Consider the following 24,072-nt stretch of genomic DNA (forward strand, 5'->3'; position numbering starts at 1 on the left):
CATAAAGTTCCTGGCGGTCTCGGTAAGGACATACAAGGAAAATGTGAGAGAATGATTTTAGCTAACAAATATCTTGAAGAAATACAAAACATTGCTAAAGTTCTCAAAGGTAGTTGTGATGCACAAGATATCTACATGAATATAGAGTCTGTAGCTTGTTTTGGGTATGCACCAGTGACCTCAACTGAGGTAGAAAGAAGTTTCTCACAACTGAAGCATATTCTGTCTGACAGACGGCATAGTTTAACACCAGATAATTTGAAAAAAATGCTAGTAATTATGTGCAACCAGGCAACTTTGGTCATTTAATGTAGCATACCTTTATATTATAATTTTAAACCATGTTTTGGTTGTGGAAATAAATGTATTTTTATGCCTTTTTTTGTCAATAAATGCCTTCTCTTGTCTTTTTTGTGATTTTATTATGCCTTTTTGCCTTCCTTTTTCAGTGTTTTTCAGTGCCTAAACATCCTAGATCTAGTTATCAGATTTCAAAACCTTCCGTAAGTTAGAGTACTGTGCAAATACTATACTCACCTTAAACCTCTGTGCTTCATACTCTGGTTAAAAAGGCTCCATCTATTCCCCTCATTATCTTATATACCTCCATAAGATCATCCCTCAGCCTCCTGCACTCCAAGGAATAAAGTCCTAGTCTGCCCAGCAGCTCTTTATAGCTCAGGCCCCGGAGTCCTGGCAACACCCTTGTAAATCTTCTCTGCATACCTTCCAGCTTAATGAGATGTTGTCACATGTACCGAGGTATAATGAAAACGTTTTGTTTGCATGCAATCCAATCAAATCAGATAATACTATACATGAATACAATTATGCCAAACACAAGTACAAAAGGTAAAGATACAGAGTGGAGAATATCATGTAGAGTTACATTATATTTCAGCCAGTATGAGAAATGGGCCTAAATGTCACCCGATCTATGAAAGATATTTCTTATCTTTGGTATTTTATTTTACGTGCTCAGTTTAAAACAATCTAATACCAGGCAAATCAGACTAATTCATGAAGATTTGGTCTTCCTTTATCGACTTATTACAAGCATTTGGTGCAACACAGCCTTAGAAATTAACTGTTTCAGAACCGAGTGAGGGGTGGGTAAAGATACGAAGTAGGTATATCCCTTTCAATTTTTCTTTTTGTTTTCTCTTTTTTCTTCTCTATTCTTTTTTTTTCTTATTTCACCTCTCCTTTTTGCTTTCTCTCTCGAGCTTTACAGCTTTATGGGCTCTTTTTCTCTATTTTTTCACCAACTAACAATATCACAACTTTATATAATATTCTCTTTCTCTCTATTTCTTGCTTTTCTTACTTTTTTCTTACTATTAAATTTAAAACAAGGTGTACATGAAATATAATATACTATTCATGTCTTATATTATTGTACATTGCTTCTAATAAAAATATTAAAAAAAAAAAAAATCTAATACCTTCATCAATTTCTTTATTTTCCAATTTCACCTTTTAGGAAAGTTCCAATTTTAGAGGTATTAATGCAAGAATTATTTACATAAATAAATATATTAATTTGCTATAGATATACAAAGATATATGGAATCATCGTTGGAGAGGTGCCAGATGCTTGGAGGGAGGTTAATGTTGTGTCTCTATTTAAGAAGGACCGCCTGGAAACTATACCATTGAGCCTAGCCTATGGTAAGTAAATTACTCGAGAGGATTCTGAGAGATAGGATATACATACATTTGGATAGGCAGGCTGATTAGGGATAGTCAGCATGGTTTCATACGTGGGAGATCATTTCTTGTAAATTTGAGTTTTTGATTAGGTAACCAAAAAGTTGATGAAGGCAAGGGCATAGACGTTGTTTGGAAACAAGGAACGGCAGATGCTGGTTTACAAAAAAGATCCAAAATGCTGGAGTAACTCAGTGGGTCAGGCAACATCTCTAGAGAACATGGGTAGGTGACATGCAAAAGTGTTTTTCAGACTGCAGACCTGTGATGATGGTGTGCCATGGCCCAGAGCGACCCTCATGGAAAACGTGCCAACCCCGCATTCCGGCGCCTCTTCCGCAGAAGAGGCAGAAATTGAAGAAAGGGACGTACCACCGGCAACCAGGTAAGTAGGTGGATATGGTTCCTTCCAGAACATAAAGGTGTATGACCTGTACTAACAGGGGGAATATTACACTTGTTTAGGGAGACATGGAGGGATCATTGTCGATACCTAAAATTTAACGGGATGGGGCAACTATGGCAGGGCATAGCGTTTCCTAATGGGCTAACTTCAGCCCCAAGACTTTTCACCAAGATTTGAAACGGGCCTTGACAATATTAGAAACAAAAACATATTGTCATGGCATATCTTGATGATATATCAATTGTGGGGGAAAAACCCTGATCTAGCTAAATCAGCAGTTTTAGCTACCAAACATAGGGTGAAACTCTGGGGTCATCTCCATCCAGATAAATCTAAGTCGATGGCATCCACAACTGGACTTTCTGGGATTTACAATTAACGTTATCCATATGTCTGTAACATTGCCAAAGAGTAAAGCAGACTTGGATAAACCTAAAAAATAATTAATTACTAAAAACACTGGTGTTGGGTGCGTTTTATGGGCTAAAAGCCTACTGCTAACAATGCACCATCTGCATGTCCGCCTACAAATTGATAATATCACAGTGGTGGCATATATTAATCATATGGGAGAAAAGATCGATACCATGTGTCAATCTGGCCAATATATTTGGCTATGGTGTGTTAACATACATATTTGACTATCAGCAAACTTACCTACCAGGTAAGCTCAATACTGAGCCACATACCAGGTCATGAAAATTCAATGACAGCATCGAATGTCTGTTGGACCACAAAAAAGTTGCTGATATTACCAAAAGAGGGACACCAGATATCGATCCATTTGCATCTAGACCCAATCACCAGTTACCAACATATGCCGCTTGTGAACCACACTTGGGGCAGCAGCAATGGACGTTACTCACTTAATGCGGAATAATTGTCTAGAATGTTTTTCCCTCCTGCCTCATCAGTTGGATCCTAAGCAAAAACACATATGGACTCAACATCAAGTGTCTTGAAAGTACCTGATTGGCCTACACAGCCATGGATCCCTGTGGTCTCGGACATAGTCTCTGAACCATAGTCCACCATGCTAGATCCGGGTTGGCGGACAGGACCATGAGCTTGATCACGGCAGCCTATCAAGAATCAACAAGAGCTGGTGTAGCGTATAATACAGCGACAACCACCAATGTCCTGGGAATTCCTATCCAGCCTTCATGTAGATGAAGGACTGAGCTGCAGTACTATAATTATGCAGGAATGCCCTGTCAGCTTGCTGGTGGCAGGCGCCATGACAACTCTCCATGGGTTCTCACCCTCTAGTTGTCAAACTTATGAGGATTATTTCAACACCAACCCTCCTAGAGGGGAGTACTCCCAGATCTGGGACGTCAGTGTTGTACTAACATTGCTAGGGGCACCAGCAATGTCCCTGTCCCTGGGGGGGGAAACTGACATTTAAAAACAGTATGCTGATAGTACTGGTCTCAGCTCTAGGGGTCCAGTTTCTACATAAACTGAGACTGGGATAAATGATGGCATCTCCAGAAAAGATAACTTCGCATATTAGAGCTTGTTAAACAAGATAGACCAGGATCATCAGGACAAAATTTGGAATTCCAGATATACCCAACTGACACCCGAATATGTGTAATGACACACCTTCTATATTATACCTTAAAACTACTAAAACTTAAGAGGAAGTAAATTAGCACTATGGGCAGCCATAAACAGCCTAATGGCCAGGTATCAGCACTAACCATCGCTAGATGGTTCAGACAGGCTTGGGAGCTGCTGGGGTGGATACTGACATCTTAAGTTTCTATCCACATGGGCAACAGCAACACTGGCAGCTAGAGACAAGGAAGTGCCTATGGACCATATCCTGGCTACAGCAGGATGGTCTAGAGAAAGACCTTCCAAATCTTTATACTAAGCCAATGACCAAATCTGCGGTATTGCAGAATCAAGTTTGAATTCTGCAATATATTTAGCCCTAGGGAGGATTATTTTGTTAAAATAAATTGTTATTGCCTGAATTGGATGCATGTCTGAATACAATAACATACATCCTCCCTTGAATGACTTCGGCAGTGAGTGAAGCATGGACTGTTCCACGGCTTGAAATCACAGAGCTTTAAAATCTTCACGTAGTCACTCACGTGATTCCGAAGTAAAATAGTAAGATTAAACAAGAATTTACCAGTTTGAAGTTTAATCTTTATTTTATGAGGAGTTACGATGAGTGATTACGTGCCCTCCGCTCCCACCCTCAATTATAAAGGTCAACTGGTATCTTAGTTCTCCTTGTCTTTACTATGATTCCACACCGCTGCTTTGAAGAATGTCTCGCACGCGTGCTGGCGGGGTCTTCACGTAATCCCTCATCGTAACTCCTCATAAAATAAAGATCAAACTTCAAACTGTTAAGTTCTCATTTAATCTTACTAGTTTGCAGTACTGTAGATAGTAAAGATGGTTATCAAAAATTACTCTTGATCAGTGGGGAAGTAGACTGATGAATGTCCAATGAAGTTTAATGCAAATAAGTGCAATGTGTTGTATTTGATAAATCAAACCAGGGCAGGAGCTTAACAGTGAATGGCAGGGCTCGGGGGAGTGTTGTAGAGCAGAGAATTCTAGGAGTACAGGTACATAGTTCCCTGATAGTGGTGTCACAAGTAGATAGGGTGGTAACAAGGCTTTTGGCCTTTATCAGTCCGAGTATTGAGTACAGAGGTTGGGATGTTATTTTACAGTTGTACAAGATGTGAGACCACATTTGGAGAAATGTGTTCCGTTTTGGCTCCCAGCTGGAAAGAGTGCAGAGAAGATTTCCGAGGATTTGGTCAAGAAGGCACAGCAATGACTGTTCTTCTTGAGAACATTAAAAAAGACTGGTCTGCCCCATCAGCTGCTGACAACCTTCTACCGCTGCACCACAGAGAGCATATTAACGTATGGCATATCTGTGTGGTATCTCAGCTGCACGGAGGCAGAGAGGAGAGCTCTTCAGCGCGTCGTCCACAGAGCGCAGAGGATTATTGGGACACAGCTACCAGCCTTGGAGGGCATCTACCACACACGGTGCCTCAGGAAGGCCGTCAGCATCCATAAAGATTCCTCACACCCTTGAAATGGACTGTTAGAACTACTTCCCTCCGGCAGACGTTACAAGGCCTTCTACGCCCGCACCTCCAGGCTCAGGAACAGCTTCATTCCCAGAGCTATAGCGGCTCTGAACCAGCCCTGCTGAGTGCCCTCCACCCCCACGGACTGTCTCCCTCGCATGGTCATGTCGCACAGACACATCTGCACTTTAGTCTGTTGAACTGTTTTGACTGTTTTACTGTTCTTTTTACAATCCATGTTCTCGGGATATCTAAATCTAAATCCAAATTTTATTAGTTATTTATGTTATGACATCGGTTGGAAGCTGCAGACCAAATCTCGTTGCGCTTATATGCAATGACAATAAAAAGATATTATTATTATTATTATGATAGTGCCAGGAATTGAGGGACTGAGTTAGAGGGAGAGGTTGGGCACGGTAGGATTTGATTCCTTGGAGTGCAAAAGGCTGGGGTGATCTTAGAGAGGTGTATAAAATCATGAGGGGAATAGATAGTGTGAATGCACAGAATATTTTACCCAGGGTAAGGGAATCAAATATCAGAGGACATAGGATATGGGACAAATGCAGACAAATTGGACCAGCTTGTGGGGCACCTTGGTTGATTTGGAAGGGTTGGGTCAAAGGGCCTGTTTCAATAGACAATAGACACTAGACAATAGGTGCAGGAGTAGGCCATTCGGCCCTTCGAGCCAGCACTGCCATTCAATGGGATCATGGCTGATCATCCACAATAGGTACCCCGTTCCTGCCTTCTCCCCAAATTTGGAGACCAAAACTGCACACAATACTCCAGGTGTGCTCTCACCAGGGCCCTGCACATGCTGTATGACTCTATGACACTAGCACTTAATGCTGTTCAGAGAATTAATTGAGGATTTAATTAAGTATGTCAGAACACATGTAAAATGGAGGGCGTCAAATTTACGGGTGAGCCAGAGGTCAAAACTTTCAGCACAATGAAAATATAGATGCACTCCTCCTATATCTGGTGGAATATGACTGGTAATATAATCAGAATACAAAACAAGGTCTGATTGTAATAATTATAGTGCAGTTTTAGTGGGAGGCTGCTTTTTATGATACACATTTGTTTCTTTGTCAAAGAGTTGGAAAGAGTTCTGAGTTCCACTGTTATAATTGTTATGTTTTAAAATTCACAATTGGAGATAAATTCACATAACAGACTGTAATGATTTGATATTGCCATCCTAAAACATAGAAACATAGAAAATAGGTGCAGGAGTAGGCCATTCGGCCATTCGAGCCTGCACCGCCATTCAATATGATCATGGCTGATCATCCAACTCAGTATCCTGTACCTGCCGTCTCTCCATACCCCCCTGATCCCTTTAGCCACAAGGGCCACATCTAACTCCCTCTTAAATATAGCCAATGAACTGGCCTCAACTACCTTCTGTGGCAGAGAATTCCAGAGATTCACCACTCTCTGTGTGAAAAATGTTTTTCTCATCTCGATCCTAAAAGATTTCCCCCTTATCCTTAAACTGTGACCCCTTGTTCTGGACTTCCCCAACATCGGGAACAATCTTCCTGCATCTAGTCTGTCCAACCCCTTAAGAATTTTGTAAGTTTCTATCAGATCCCCCCTCAATCTTCTAAATTCTAGCGAGTACAAGCTGAGTCTATCCAGTCTTTCTTCATATGAAAGTCCTGACATCCCAGGAATCAGTCTGGTGAACCTTCTCTGTACTCCCTCTATGGCAAGAATGTCTTTCCTCAGATTAGGAGACCAAAACTGTACGCAATACTCCAGGTGTGGTCTCACCAAGACCCTGTACAACTGCAGTAGAACCTCCCTGCATTCCTGCATTCAAATCCTAGATGGACACAATTTATCTAAAGTTAATTCTGACCATGCAAATCTCAAAGCATTAGAATTGTTTAATCCACACAAAAGCCAGAATTATGAAGGACAGTTTATTGTCACGATGAAAGAATGGATTGACTGGGCTTATATTCACTGGAATTTACAAGGATCCTATAGAACGGTAATGGTACATTATTCTAAATTAGGAATGTTTTACAAATACTATGGCTGATTTTGAAAAGTTAAATAATATCCATATATTGAAGAGTGATTGGATACCGAATGGAAAATTTAAATTATTTGTCCTTATTTGTAATCTTTTTAATAGACTGCCCCTTGGGTCTATAGTTGAATCTCCCTTGGTCTCCACATAGCAGGAGATGAGACAGATGCAGTTATAGTCATAATGTCATAGAAACTATACAGCTTGGAAACACCCCCCTCATCCATGCCGACCTTATATTTACTATTCAAAATTATGGGAGAGGAATACCTTCTAAATGTTAAAAATGCATCAAGATAAGAAAGAGAAGTGTAATGGGAAAGTGGTGTCACAGATAGATAGAGTGGTCAAGATGGCCTTTGATACATTGGCCTTCATCAGTCAAGGTATTGAGTATAGAAGTTGGGACATTATGTTATAGTTCTACAAAACATTGATAAGGCCGCATTTGGATTAGTGTGTTCAGTTTGGGTCTGCTATAGGAAGAATGTCATTAGCTGGTAAAGTGTGCAGAGAAGGTTTATGAAAATGTTGCTCGGACTTGAGGGGCTGAGCTAGAGGGAGAGGTTGGGCAGGCTGGGACTTTATTCCTTAGAATGCAGGCGGCTTGAGGGGTCATCTTATAAATGTGTCAAATCATGAAGGGAATAGATAAGCAGAAAGCACAGTTTTTTACCCAAGATGAAGGAATCAAAAGCACTATGTCTAACGTGAGAGGGGCAAGAACGATGTTTCTATGTTTCTATGTTTTTTCTACGTTTAATGTAAGAGGAACCTGAGGGACAACTTTTTCACACAGAGGGTACATGTGGAAAATACTGCCACAGGAAATAGCTGATAAAGGTTCTTTATAGTTGGATAGGTACATGAATAAGAAAGTTTTGGAGGGATATGGGCCAAATGCAGACAAATGGGACTAGCTTAGATGGGGGTTCTTGATCGGCAAGGACACATAGGGCCGAAGGGTCGGTTTTCATGCCGAATGAATCTATGACTCTGACTTTATTTTGATCAAAAAACAATAAGGGAAAAAATGATATTTAAGGAGATGGATTGCAGCCAGTCAAGCAATTAGCTTTGTCCAGCATGTTATTAATCTTTCTGTCTATAGTTGGTTCTCCACCCATTAAATCAAATGAAAATATTTCAATCGTTCCTGACAAACACTAATGTATTCCCTCTCTTTTCATCCCTCCCCCACCCTATTCATCCTACTAGTTTCACTGTCATCCTGCTTGGTTTCACACTTTGTATCTACTCGTTACCACCTTTTCCACAGCCAACAATTGTGGGCTCCACCTTTCCTTGGTCAGCGTTGCCTGCTTTGACTTGTTCTTTTCATACCGTTCATTCATTTGTTCTTTTAATATCTCTAGTTTCCCTCTCCCCTGACCCTCAGTCAGAAGGAGGGTCTTGACCCAAAACATCAACTATTCCTTTTCTCGAGAGATGCTGCCTGACCTACTGAGTTAACCCAGCATTTTGTGTCTATCTTCAATCGTTCGTGATGTGTACTGAGATAATGGAAAGACTGACAAGTCAAAAGCTGAATCACTTGCGAAAGATGAGCATATGTGTGGCATCCTGTTAAAGCTGTTCCAGGCAGTTTCTGGTTGACAGTAGCATGCTGGATACTAATGGTACTTAATATCGTAATCATGATCTTAAGGTCATAAGATCATAAGGTCATAAGGAATAGCAGTAGAATTAGGTAATTTGGCCCATTAAGTCTACTCCGCCATTCAATCATGGCTGATCTATCGCTCCTTCCTAACCCCATTCTCCTGCCTTCTCCCTGTAATCTTGTTGAATTATAGGGAAATGGTTAATGCTTGGCATGTGTGGTATGGAGGTTGCAATATCAGAACAAACTGGAAGGTGGATCATGTTCCATGAGGCATAGATTCCTTCATTTTGTCAGGAGTTTTGTCAAGGGCAGGACCTACACAGTAAATGGTAGGCCTCTGGGTAGTGTTGTGGAGCAGAGGGATCTAGGAGTACAGGTGCATGGTTCCATGAAGGTTGAGTCGCAGGTAGATAAGGGGGTCTAAAAGGCTTTTGGCTCTTTGGCCTTCATCAATCAGAGTATTGAGTATAGAAGTTGGGAGGTCATGTTGCAGTTGTATAAGACGTTGGTGAGACCGCATTTAGAATATTGTGTTCAGTTCTGGGCACCATGTTATAGGAAAGATATTGTCAAGCTTGAAAGGGTTCAGAAAAGATTTATGAGGATGGTGCCAGGACTAGGGGGTGTGAGCTATAGGGAGAGGTTGAGTAGGCTGGGTCTCTATTCCATGGAACATAGGAGGATGAGGGGAGACCTAATAGAGATATACAAAATCATGAGAGAAATAGATCGGATAGATGCACAGATTATTTTACCCACAGGAGGGGAATTGAGGAGCAGAGGACATAGGTTCAAGGTGAAGGGGAAAAGATTTAATAGGAATCCGAGGGGTAACTTTTTCACACAGAAAGTGGTGAGTGTATGGAACAAGCTGCCAGAGGAGGTAGTTGAGGCTAGAACTATCTCATTGCTTAAGAAACAGTTAGACAGGTACATGAATAGGGCAGGTTTGGAGGGTTATGGGCCAAGCACAAGCAAGTGGGACTAGGGTAGCTGGGACATTGTTGGCCGGTGGGGGCGCGTTGAGCCGAAGGGCCTGTTTCCACACTGTATTACTCTATGACTCTATGAGTTGAAAATGAACCTGAACATTGTGCAGCCTCATTTCTGACCCAATGACAGACAAACGTCATTGCTGACACAAGCAAAGGGAACTGGGCCCAGGGTGGTTTAGTTGGCATTTAGTCCTTGCTCTCCAACATGATGCCATGGCAGGAAATATAACTTCAGCACAAATCTTCAGGCCATTTATCCACGTTTGGACATTTTAATGAGATCTGATACCAAGTAGTCCAAGAGTAACCTAAATTGAGTTTCAGTTAACAGATCATTAAGAAGTGGCACTTTGGAACACTGTGAACAATTCCTTTAAGGGCCTGTCCCACTTGCATGCGATTGCGTGCATTTGGCGCGACCAACCGGAAGCGGAGGTCACGCTAAGTTCGCGCTTAGTTCGCGCTAAAGTTCGCGCTAAGTTTGCGCTAAGTACGCGCGTGACGTCATTTACGTCACGCTTACAAATCAGCTGGGCAGGAGGCGGGCCGACTGAATTTGGGCGTCACACAGCGTCGGGCGGTGACGTCATCACGCAACGCCACGCCAGGCGGTGATGTCATCACGCAACGCCACGCACTAGGCGTACGCCGTCAAAAGGCTGCGCACGCCGTCAAGACGCTGCGTACAACGTCAAGACGCTGCGTACAAGCGCAATGCGCCTGCGTGCATGCGCGGGCCGATAGGTCGTTGGCGCGCGAAGATTTCGGCCACTGCAAGAATTTTGGAGCCCCGCGCGATGTCGGGACCAGTCCCACACAACTCCGCGCTTCTAAGTGGGACCGGCCCCACGCGGCCATAGAGTGCCCGTACGCCTCAAGCGACCATGAGGTCGCGTAATTTGCGAGCCAAGGTCGCAAGTGGGACAGGCCCTTTAGTCACTACGATGAGGTTTGAGAATAGATGAATGTTGTAGTATTTATTTGGGTTGGATTTGACCTGCATTTATTGTCAGGAAAGTCAGAATAATTATCCACATTGCTAGATAAATGACATTACCCTGAAACATAAAACAACTTGGAATTGTACAGTGTAGGAAGGAACTGCAGATGCTGGTTTAAACCGAAGATTAATACAAAAAGCTGGAGTAACTCAGCAGGTCAGACAGCATCTCTGGAGAAAAGGAATAGATGACGTTTCAAGTCGAGACCCATCTTCAGACTGGGCTGAAGACAGTCTGAAAAAGGGTCTCGACCCAAAACGTCACCTATTCCTTTTCTTCAGAGATGCTGACTGACCCGTTGAGCTACTCCAGCTTTTTGTGTCTATAGAATGGTACAGTACAGAAACAGGCCCCTCTTTCTTTCCCTGTGCGAACATATGCACTGTGTATTTCCAGCACTCACAGTTTATTTCCTTTTTTACTCAAGTTCAAGTTCAAGTTCAAGTGAGTTTATTGTCATGTGTCCCTGTATAGGACAATGAAATTCTTGCTCACAAAACAGAACAATTATGGACAAGCTACTGAATAGGTACATCTTGTTCATGATAAGTTAAAAGCTGGAAGATGTTACCAGCTTTCAAGAAACATAATATTCTCCCTGTAGGGCCATTAATTTATTAACATTCATAACATATAGATAAACTAACTTTATTTTTAAACTACATTTTGAAGTTTCATATCTCTTATTACGCCTTTAAAACTATGTCACTTCACTCCCATGTTATAATGATTTTTAATGTGGTGTGTAAAAGTAATATATTTCACTGTGAAGACAATTTAAAAGAAAGGATTTTATTTTGTCATTTTTACTTTCTGTCCTCCACAAACCTTTCTTGTTTGAAATACATTAATTTTTTTAAATGAAACTATTAGGCTTAAGAAGTGTTTTTTTATGGATGTGAACATCAGATAGGAAATGTTTCTTGGTGTGGGGTCTCTTTAACACAATTATATGCGTCCCCTCTCCCAGCTTAAAGAAGAATTCTAACCTCATATTACAAGAACATCATTGTCACTGCTATCCTAATAAATTCTAATCTTTCATTTATGGATCTTTTATTTTTGCTGACTTATGAAGAAGTTTATTGGCCAATAATTCACATACAAGGAATTTGCCTTGGTGCTGCGCCCACAAGTGACAACGTGACATACACTGACAGTTAGGAATGACACATAAAACATTAAACATTAATAATAAAACATTATCGATTAAACATATCGACCTGAACGTGATTAGATCAGTATATCTATCCTCCTCTACATGTTTTTAACACCCTTCTCTGTTTCAGGCTTTGTAGTAATAATCTTTCAGTCATTCAGCCTTATTGTTAAAATTGTTTTTTTATAACCTTTGGTCCCTCCCCCCATTACAATGTTGACCATATATATTGCCCTGATCAACATTGACAAAATGGGTTAAGACCTAAGCATGGAATTGGAAGTCTAGTTAAGGCGGCAGTCTGTGACATTTTGACAAATGATGGCCCGTTGGGAATTAGGTCTTACTTAGCACAGTGGTGCAGCCAGGGTGTGGCTGCCTTACAGTGCCAGAGAACTGGGTTCGATCCTGACCATGGGTGCTATCTGTACAGAGTTTTTGTACGTTCTCCCTGTGACTGCATTGGTTTTCTCCGGGTGCTTCGGTATCGTCCCACACTCCAATGACGTACAGGTTTGTATGGTAATTGGTTTCAGTAAAATTGTGCCAAGTGTGTTGGATAGTATGTATATGAGGTGAACGCTGGTCGGCACAAACTCAGTGGGCCGAAGGGCTTGTTTCCACATTGTACTTCTAAAGTCTAACGTAATGTCTAAGTCTAAATCTTCTACTTAGTTTCCAATGAACTTCCAATGAGCTGTGCAAAAGCAGCGGATCATATATCTTTTCCCTTATGCACTCCAGGCTGACTCTTGCTTCATGACATTCCTTAGCTGAGCCTTATGCCCAAAAAATGAGATAGAAATCGCTGCAGGGATCTCACCGCTTGCAAGTCTTAAATATTATTGTGGAATTGGACTCCAAGAGCTCTCCTTGTAAAATATTACTCATGTTTTCTGGCTAACTTTCAATTCCCTTTTGTTTTCTGCTATCGGTGATTGTTACCCATTGTGACAATTGTTGCCCATTTATTGCAAATAGCAATAATTAGATAACACATCTGTCAGAGGATAGTTAATACTGAGGACCAACAAATCTCAGCATGGCATAAACACACTTTCAAAATGGACATACAGTATAAATGGCAAATACATTTTGACTTGATCGTATTTAAACATAGTATTATCTGATCTGACATGATAGCATGCAAAACAAAGCTTTCAACTTTGTACATGTGATAATAATAATAAACATAAGCCTTAACTTGAGTAATTGTAGGATTATGGCGGGCGAATAAACGAACCACGCGTGGTGAAAACAAAGAGAACTTTGTTGCTCTGATAAAGTGATCAACACACACGCGTACGGGGGAGGGCTGACCCAGGTCGCCACACTGATACTAGGGAACACCCCTAAACCTCGTGCTTCCCGCCATTAGCCAGTCATATGACCCTACCCCCGACTGCCAAGGGTTCGAATTACAGGTGGCCTAACCACTGGGTGGGGCCACAAGATATTATATTTTTGTAAAGAAAAATGAAGATAGGGCATATTACCTGGAAAATTAGCAACTGGATGAGTAGAAATGCAAAGGGACCTGGAGTACATATATGTAAATTGGTGGAAACAGAATCACAGTCAAAATAAAACTACTGGCCTGTTAGTTAGACTAATATATGTGGTGGGGAAAATTCTGGAATTAATAGTGAAGGTATTACACCAGAAAACCTTGAAAATAATAATACGACTGAAGAGAGCCACATGCAGAGGAAATTCAGCAGGTCTCCAATAACTCTTATCAATTTCAACTGACACACCATGGAAAACATCATATGAGATTGCATCACCACGGCTTTCTCCCCATATCCCTTGATTCCTTTAGCCCTAAGAGCTAAATCTAACTCTCTCTTGAAACCATCCAGGAAATTAACTTCCACTGCCTTCTGTGGCAGAGAATTCCACAGATTCACAAGTCTCTGGTTGAAAAGGTTTTTCCTCATCTCTGTCCTAAATGGCCTCCCTCTTATTCTTAAAATGTGACCCCTGGCTCTGGACTCCCCCAACATCTGGAACATTTTTCCTGCATCTAGCCTGTAATTATTTAAGAATTTTATATGTTTCTATAAAATTGCCTTTCGTCCTTCTAAATTACAGTGAATACAAGCCCAGTCGACCCATTCTTTCATCATATGTCAGCCCTTGCATCCTGGGAATTAACCTGGTGAACCTACGCTGCACTCCCTCAATAGCAATTACACTCCTGTCTTTTCCTCTATTCCCCTCTCCCGATGAGAAGGTACAAAAGCTGGGAAGCACATGTCAGCAGATTCAGGAGCAGTTTTCCCCCTGCTTTTATCAGACTATTGAACAGACCTTTAATAGGCTAAGTCCCGATCTCCCAAACGACCTCGTTGTGACTTGCACTTTTTTATCTAGACTTTCTCTGTAGCTGTAACTCTATTTTCTGCACTCTGCTTCCTTCTCTTTGCATTACCTGCATTAGAGGGATATGGGCCAAATGCAGATGGGTGGGATTAGTGTAGATGGGATGTTGGCCGTGTGGGCAGGTTGAGCTGAAGGGCCTGTTTCCACGCGGTAAGAATCTATGACTATGAAATATGAGGACCAGACAGAGTAACATTTGCATGTGTGCATCTCAAATTTCAACCTTTTATATCCACACTCATGAAATATTACTCTTTACAAAAATCACCCTGTCAATCTCCTGTGAGCAATGTGTGCTTCCGTTCCTGAAGAGGCTCTGTGACCTCTTTGCATAATGTGCCTCCTCACCACAGTAACAAGGTCATTTTGAACCTTTAGGGATGCTCTCATTCCAGGCTGATCTATTCACCAAATGAAGGAATTCTTCCAGCCAATTTTCAGCTCTCTGCATGATATTGTTCTGCATTGTTTTTACAAACTCCCCATTTCAAGATGGGAAAAATGGCTTCAGTTTTCTGCTTTTCCCTAATGACATGTTTCCTCAGCTGCCTTGAGCAGAGGAAATATCTTAATGACCAGAAATGACCTGCCCTGTAACATCCCTTCTTTTGTGAATGTGTTTTTTTGTTAATTGTAACTAGAACAGAAATCCACACATACCCTTAGATTTAGGGTGGCACGGTGGAGTTGCTGCCTTACAGTGCCAGAGACCCGAGTTCAATCCTGACTACGGGTGCTGACTGTACGGAGATTGTATGTTCTCCCCGTAACCGCGTGGCGTTTTCCCGGGTGCTCTGGTTTTCTCCTACATTCCAATGACGTACAGATTTGTAGGTTAATTGGCTTCAGTAAAGATGGTAAATTATCCCAAGTGTGTAGGATAGTGCTAGTGTATGGGGATCGCTTGTCATAACGTCATGAGGTCATAAGAAATAGGAGTAGAATTAGGCCATGACAGCCCATCAAGTCTACTCCGCCATTCAATCATGGCTGATCTAGCTCTCCCTCCGAACCCCATTCTCCTGCCTTCTCCCTGACACCTGCACTGATTAAGAATCTATCTTTCTCTGCCCTAAGTCTCATTGTCGCATAATCGGTGGGCTAAAGGGCCTATTTCCACATTGTAGCTCGAAACTAAATTAATCACGGGTGTAATAGGAGGGAACCTATTTAGTTTAGTTCAGTTTATAGATACAGGGCGGAAACAGGCCCTCAGCCCATCAAGTCTACACCGACCAGTGATTCCCCGCACGATAATACTATTCTACCCACACTAGGGACAATTTACACTTATACCAACCCAATTAACATACAAACCTGTACGTCTTTGAAGTGTGGGAGGAAACCGAAGATCTCGGTGGAAACCCATGCGGTCACGGAGAGAACGTATAAACTCCGTACAGTGAAGGAGGACTCTCTCTAACTTCTACAGGTGCACAGTAGAGAGCATGCTGACCGGTTGCATCGTGGCTTGGTTCGGCAATTTGAGCGCCCTGGAGCGGAAAAGACTACAAAAAGTAGTAAACACTGCCCAGTCCATCATCGGCTCTGACCTCCCTACCATCGAGGGGATCTATCGTGGTCGCAGCCTTTAAAAGGCTGGCAGTATCATCAAAGACCCACACCATCCTGGCCACATACTCATCTCCCTGCTACCTTCAGGTAGAAGGTACAGAAGCCTGAAGACTGCAACAACCAGGTTCAGAAATAGCTGCTTCCCCACAGCCATCAGGCTATTGAACTCAACTTAAAGGCTATTAAACTCAACTGAAACAAATCTCTGAACATTAATAGACCATTATCTGTTTATTTGCACTTTATCTGCTTATTTATTGATGTGTGTATATATTTATATATTGGTATGTGGACACACTGATATGTTCTGTATTCATGCCTACTATATTCTGTTGTGCTGAAGCAAAGCAAGAATTTAATTGTCCTATCTGGGACACATGACAATAAACTCTCTTGACTTGACATCTCCTGGTCTCCGGCGCTGCAAGCGCAGTAAGGCAGCAACTCTACCACTGCACCACCATGCCGCCCTTATTATGATTTTTTATTCCTTGAATCATTTCCATTTCAAGAAGTTGCACCTTGAGATAATCCGAATGCTTGGAGAGTCAGAAATGCAGAAATCCGTGTGTGCTGCTCATTTACAAAGAATATCTTTAATGCCAGAACACAAGCTGTTCCAAGCTTAGTGACTGGCTAGAAATTAATCACTGCCAATTAAAAATAATGTTATTTTATTTTAATATTACACAGTATCAGGCACCTGACTCCAATGTGTGAAGAGAGCACAGTTAACTTGGTACAATTGTCACACAAAATTTCACTTGAAATCTGATGAGAAAAATATTTCTGCAGTTTGTCAGCACAGCTGGTGTTATTTTGCATTACATTTAATGATTCAAGTCAACAGAGATTCAGATTGGCGAGGCAGTTAAAGGGATGGGCTAGTTGAAGCAGGGAGGGACGAGGTACTGTGTTCTTTCAATGTCATGGAAAACTTGGAGAAAATGAGCTTCTATTTATTTTTGACACTCCTGACTGATCCGTTGCCACTGTCAGTATTTCTCATTGCTTTTATTTAGCTGAAGGTGTCAGTATGATGCCCCTGAACAGAAGAATAGTTATGGCTGGGGCAAGACTCCAAGTCTGAAATGTAATAAGCCAAAAAAAGGAACATAAAACCTTTTTCGAACTAAATAATCATACAGTGGACAGGAACATGCTGTTGCACAAGAGAAAGTTCATTTGTAACCACCATGTGACTACTTGAAATTAGACACCCGTGGATCTTGGTCTGCAGATTCTTACTTAAAAAATCCCAATAGTTTAGGTTTATTATCGTCACGAGTACCGAGGTACAGTGAAAAGCTTTGTTTACCATCTCCGACCAGATCAGATAACACCATACATAAATACGATCGTCAAACTCAAGTGTAATCGATAAAGCAAAGTGGAGGATACACAGTGCAGAATAAAGCTCTCAGCATTACAGCACATCAGTTGCATAGGAAAAGTGTGATGTCCACAATGGGGTAGAGTTGAATAGGATAGCGAATGTAAGGATCATTCAGAAGCTTGATAACTGAGGGGAAGCAGCTGTTCCTCAGATTTAAAAAGGAGAAAAAAGCTGTTCCTAAATTTGTGTTGGTTGAGTCCCAAATTACAATGGATTTCACTTGATTTTATGAAACAGAAAAAAAGCCTCACATTCATGCTTATGCTGAAATTATCTACACATATGTGAATTGCAGACCACCCATGCTGTTACCAAATAGGTCGGGGAGAATGACATACATAGCAAAAGAGATGATGTCCTTCTGAAAGGTCCCGACCCGAAACGTCACTTATCCATACTCTTCAGAAATGCTGCCCAATCCCCTGAGTTACTCCAGCAGTTTTTGTCTTTCATTGAGTATACAAGTTGGGATGTTACATTGCACTTGGACAAGATATTGGTGAGGCTGCACATGGAGTATTCTGTTCAGTTAAGGTCACTCTGCTATGGGAAAAATTGCATCAGGCTGGAAAGAGTACCAGAAAAGATTTATGTTGTCAGACTCAAGGGACTGACATGGAGAGACTGGGCAGGCCAGGACTTTAGTCCTTGGAGCATATGAGACTAAAGGGTGATGTTCTAAATGTGTATAAAGTTTCATAGATAGGGTGAATGAACAGTTTTTTCCCCTCAGGATTGGAGAATCAAGAACTGGCCTGCACAGGTTTAAGGCGAAAGAGGAAATATAGAAACATAGAAAATAGGTGCAGGAGTAAGCCATTCAGCCCTTCGAGCCTGCACCGACATTCAATATGATCATGGCTGATCATCCAACTCAGTCTCCCATACCTGCCTTCTCTCCATACCCCCTGATCTCTTTAGCCACAAGGGCCACATCTAACTCCCTCTTAAATATAGCCAATGAACTGGCCTCAACTACCTTCTGTGGCAGAGAATTCCACAGATTCACCACTCTCTGTGTAAAAAATGTTTTTCTCATCTCGGTCCTAAAAGACTTCCCCCTTATCCTTAAACTGTGACCCCTTGTTCTTGACTTCCCTAACATCGGGAATAATATTCCTGCATCTTGGTCAAGGAGGAGGAGCCATCTTGGTGAACGGCTGCTAGCAGCAGCCGTCCGTCTTAAATTCGTTTTTTTTTTAGTTTTTAGTGAGTCCTGTTTTTTTGTTTGTAGGGGATATGGTCTTTTAATGTGGGGGGGTAGGTGTTACTTTATTTATAGGTCCCTACCTGGTCGGTGTGGCAGCCTTTTTTCCGGGCTGCCCGTCGACCCGTCGTCGTGGCCTACCAGCGGGCTTGGAGCGCCGTTTCTTGGCGGGAACCACCCAGCACCTCGGCCTGCGTGGCGGCACTGCATTGGAGCGCTGGAGCGCTGGAGCGGAGCGGAGCGGAGCGGGCGATGCCTTGCCTGGGTCGCCGCGCTGGAGCTCTGGCGAGCTGGACCGCCGTGAGCAACATCTCCGGGCTGCGGGTTTGCGGAGCGGAGAGGCGGCGTGCGGAGAGACGGCGTGCGTAGAGGCGGCAAGGCGGCAGTGAGGAGAGCGGGCGCCGACTTTTTCATCTGGAGCCTAGGAGATCCAAACCGACGCGGCCTTGTCGGCTTCGGCAGCCGCGGGCTCCAACCAAGAAGCGGCCGTTCCAAGTGGCCCAGCCGCCGAAAGGACTCTCCCGACGCCGGGGCAAGACCACCCGGTGAGAACGGCCAGGGACATCGGGCCTCCGTAGAGGCAACTGCGGTGGCCCCAATAGGCCTGACTTTGGGGTGAACATGGGGTGGGGACTGGACATTGTGCCTTCCTCCACAGTGCTATCCACTGTGGGGGGATGATTTTTTTTTGTCTAACTGTAGTCTTGTAGGTCTGTGTCCAAGATGGCTGCCGTGAAGAGAGAGTGGACGCTGGCACGATTTGGTTGCCGCTGCTCTCTCTTCACACTGTGTTTTTGATTTTCTGTTTTTGGATTGAATTCTGTTTTTAATTTGTGTCATTGTGATGTCTTTAATTACTTGTTTTACTCCGATTATATGTTTTTATTACTATGTAAGGTGTCCTTGAGATGTATGAAAGGCGCCCATTAAATAAAATTTATTATTATTATTATCTTGCCTGTCCAACCCCTTAAAAATGTTGTACGTTTCTATAAGATCCCCCCTCAATCTTCTAAATTCTAGCGAGTACAAGCCGAGTCTATCCAGTCTTTCTTCATATGAAAGTCCTGCCATCCCAGGAATCAGTCTGGTGAACCTTCTCTGTACTCCCTCTATGGCAAGAATGTCTTTCCTCCGATTAGGAGACCAAAACTGTACGCAATACTCCAGGTGTGGTCTCACCAAGACCCTGTACAACTGCAGTAGAACCACCCTGCTCCTATTCTCAAATCCTTTTGCTATGAATGCTAACATACCATTCGCTTTCTTCACTGCCTGCTGCACCTGCATGCCTACTTTCAATGACTGGTGTACCATGACACCCAGGTCTCGTTGCATCTCCCCTTTTCCTAATCGACCACCATTCAGATAATAATCTACTTTCATGTTTTTGCCACCAAAGTGGATAACCTCACATTTATCCACATTTTACTTCGGAGTCACGTGAGTGACTACGTGAAGACCCCGCCAGCACGCGTGCGCGACATAGCGTCTCACGCAGTGCAACAGCGAAGGGCTGGGGTGGAGCGCTCCCGCGGCAAAATACAAACGGACCTACAAGGTAAGGAAAATTGAAGTTGTATTCTTCCCCTTGCTGTGCTTTATGTTACAGCACGTTGGACAAGGGGAAGAAAAAACGGACACCTGGGCCGCAGGCTGCCGCGGGGAACCAGGTAGTTCCTGGCAGCCGACAACAATGGACGCCCGGCGGTTCCTGGACCGCAGGCTGTGAGGAACTAGGAAGGTTCCGGCAGCCGACAGCCGGGTACGACCGGCGCAGGCTGAGCCCAGCACCGCGAGCTGTATACCTGGAAACAACACAGCGGGTTGCAGACAGGCAGGAGTCGGTCCGGCCGATAGACTCAGGGAGTCCAGCCAGGAGGACGCACTACTCAAGGGCAGTGAAAGTGACCGTTGGCGTGGTTACTAAGGTCCACTTACCGACTCCAAGCTGAATCCAGCGCCATGAGTCGTACAGCTCAAAGCAGCGCAGCAGGCTGGAGGCAAAGCCCAGCAGGATTCAGCCCGGCCGATCATACTCATCTGAGTCCGGCCAAAGGGGCGCGCTGCCCGAGTGCAGCAGAGGTCCACCCGTGACTTGCTCCGGGAGATGGAGCAAGCTCACTATGGGAGTCTTCGCACTCCCACAACAGCACCTTATCGAGGGCTGTAAAACAATGCATCTCCCTCAATAGAGGAGAGCATTGTGGAGCAGGGCTGGGCTGGTCCGGAAGAAGGGGACGTGGCTGAAGAAAATGGCAGTGTGCAGGGGGTGCAGAATCCTAAGGAGCTACTGGGAGTAATCACCAAAATTATGGATCAACGAAAAGTACCATTACAGACCAAGCTGGCGATCAGCATCGACTACCTGTACTTCCATCTTCTGCAGAAACAGGCAACACAACCAGGGGAGAAACTTGTTTAAACAAGTAAAAAAAGCTCGACGAAGAGATTAAAGCCGTCGGACTCATAACAGTGTCATCAGCAACGACAGCACCCCTATGCATCCACCAGCAGGTATCAACACCAGGACGCTGGTGAAAGCATGAGGGCCGCGCAGCACCACAAAGGTCCTTTTTTAGGCCAAAGGCCAGAGCGACCCTCATGGAAAACATGCCAACCCCGCACTCCGGCGCCTCTTCCACAGAAGAGGCAGAAATTGAAGAAAGGGACGTACCATCGGCAACCAGAGAGGTAGGTGGATCTGGTTCCTTCCAGAACACAAAGGTGTACGACCTGTACTAACAGGGGGAATATTATACATGTTTTGGGACACATGGAGGGATCATTGTCGATACCTAAAATTTAACTGGATGGGGCAACTATGGCAGAGTATGGCGTTGCCTAATGGGCTAACTTCAACCCCAAGACTTTTCACCAAGATATTAAAACGGGCCTTGGCAATATTAGAAACAAAAACATATTGCCATGGCATAGCTTGATCATACATCAATTGTGGGGGGAAAACCCTGGATCTAACTAATTCAGCAGTTTTAGCTACCAAACATTGGGTGAAACTCTGGTGTCATCTCCATCCAGATAAATCTAAGTTGACGGCATCCACAACTGGGATTTACAATTAACGTTATCCATATGTCTGTAACATTGCCAAAGAGTAAAGCATATTTACTTTACAAATTGATAATATCACAGTGGTGGCATATATTAATCATATGGGAGAAAAGATCGATACCATGTGTCAATCTGGCCAATATATTTGGCTATGGTGTGTTAACATACATATTTGACTATCAGCAAACTTACCTACCAGGTAAGCTCAATACTGAGCCACAAACCAGGTCATGAAAATTCAATGACAGCATCGAATGGCTGTTGGACCACAAAAAAGTTGCTGATATTACCAAAAGAGAGACACCAGATATCGATCCATTTGCATCTAGACCCAATCACCAGTTACCAACATATGTCGCTTGTGAACCACACTTGGGGTAGCAGCAATGGACGTTACTCACTTAATGAGGAATAATTGTTTACAATGTTTTTCCATCCTGCCTCATCAGTCGGATCCTAAGCAAAAACACATATGGACTCAACATCAAGTGTCTTGAAAGTACCTGATTGGCCTACACAGCCATGGAACCCTGTGGTCTCGGACATAGTCTCTGAACCATAGTCCACCATGCTAGATCCGGGCTGGCGGACAGGACCATGAGCATGATCACGGCAGCCTATCAAGAATCAACAAGGGCTGGTGTAGCGTAAAATACAGTGACAACCACCAACGTCCTGGGAATTCCTATCCAGCCTTCATGTAGATGAAGGACTGAGCTGCAGTAATATAATTATGCAGGAGTGCCCTGTCAGCTTGCTGGTGGCAGGCGCCACGACAACTCTCCATGGGATCTCCCCCTCTAGTTGTCAAACTTATGAGGATTATTTTTAACACCAACCCTCTGTACTCCCAGATCTGGGACGTCAGTGTTGTACTAACATTGCTAGGGGCACCAGCAATGTCCCTGTCCCTGGGGGGGGGGGGGGGGGGGGGGGGGGGGGGGGGGGGGGGGGGGGGGGGGGACTGACTTTTAAAAACAGTATGCTGATAGTACTGGCCTCAGCTCTAGGGGTCCAGTTTCTACATAAACTGAGACTGGGATAAATGATGGCATCTCCAGAAAAGATAGACCATGATCATCAGGACAAAAGTTGGAATTCCAGATATACCCAACTGACACCCGACTATGTGTAATGACACACCTTCTATTATACCTTAAAACTACTAAAACTTAAGAGGAAGTAAATTGGCACGATGGGCAGCCATAAACAGCCTAATGGCCGGGTATCAGCACTAACCATCGCTAGATGGCTCCGACAGGCTTGGGAGCTGCTGGGGTGGATACCGACATCTTAAGTTTTCTATCCACAAGGGCAACAGCAACACCGGCAGCTAGAGACAAGGAAGTGCCTATGGACCATATCCTGGCAACAGCAGGATGGTCTAGAGAAAGGCCTTCCAATTCTTTATAATAACCCAATAACCAAACCTGCGGTATTGCAGAATCAAGTTTGAATTCTGTAATATATTTAGCCCTAGGGAGGATTATTTTGTTAAAATAAATTGTTATTGCCTGAATTGGATGCCTGTCTGAATACAATAACATATTTCCTCCCTTGAATGACTTCGGCAGTGAGTGAAGCATGGACTGTTCCACGGCTTGAAATCACAGAGCTTTAAAATCTTCACGTAGTCACTCACGTGACTCCGAAGTAAAATAGTAAGATTAAACGAGAACTTACCAGTTTGAAGTTTGATCTTTATTTTATGAGGAGTTACGATGAGGGATTACGTGTCCTCCGCTCCCGCCCTCTATTATAAAGGTCAACTGGTATATTAGTTCTTCTTATCTTACTATGTTTATTTCAATTACTATTACTGTGATTCCACACCGCTGCTTTGAAGAATGTCGCGCACACGTGCTGGCGGGGTCTTCACGTAATCCCTCATCATAACTCCTCATAAAATAAAGATCAAACTTCAAACTGGTAAGTTCTCATTTAATCTTACTATTATACTGCATCTGCCATGCATTTGCCCACTCACCCAACCTATCCAAGTCACCTTGCAGCCTAGCATCCTCCTCGCAGCTAACACTGCCCCCCAGCTTCATGTCATCCGCTAACCTGGAGATGTTGCATTCAATTCCCTCATCCAGATCATTAATATATATTGTAAATAGCTGTGGTCCCAGCACTGAGCCTTGCGGTACCCCACTAGTCACTACCTGCAATTCTGAAAAGGACTTGTTTACTCCTACTCTTTGCTTCCTGTCTGCCATCCAGTTCTCTATCCACATCAATACTTAACCCCTAATACCGTGTGCTTTAAGTTTGTATACTAATCTCTTATGTGGGACCTTGTCGAAAGCCTTCTGAAAGTCCAGATATAACACATCCACTGGTTCTCCCTTATCCACTCTACTAGTTACATCCTCGAAAAATTCTATAAGATTTGTCAGACAT

This window comes from Amblyraja radiata, chromosome 2 (genome assembly GCF_010909765.2).
Source record: "Amblyraja radiata isolate CabotCenter1 chromosome 2, sAmbRad1.1.pri, whole genome shotgun sequence".
NCBI classification, from domain to species: domain Eukaryota; kingdom Metazoa; phylum Chordata; class Chondrichthyes; order Rajiformes; family Rajidae; genus Amblyraja; species Amblyraja radiata.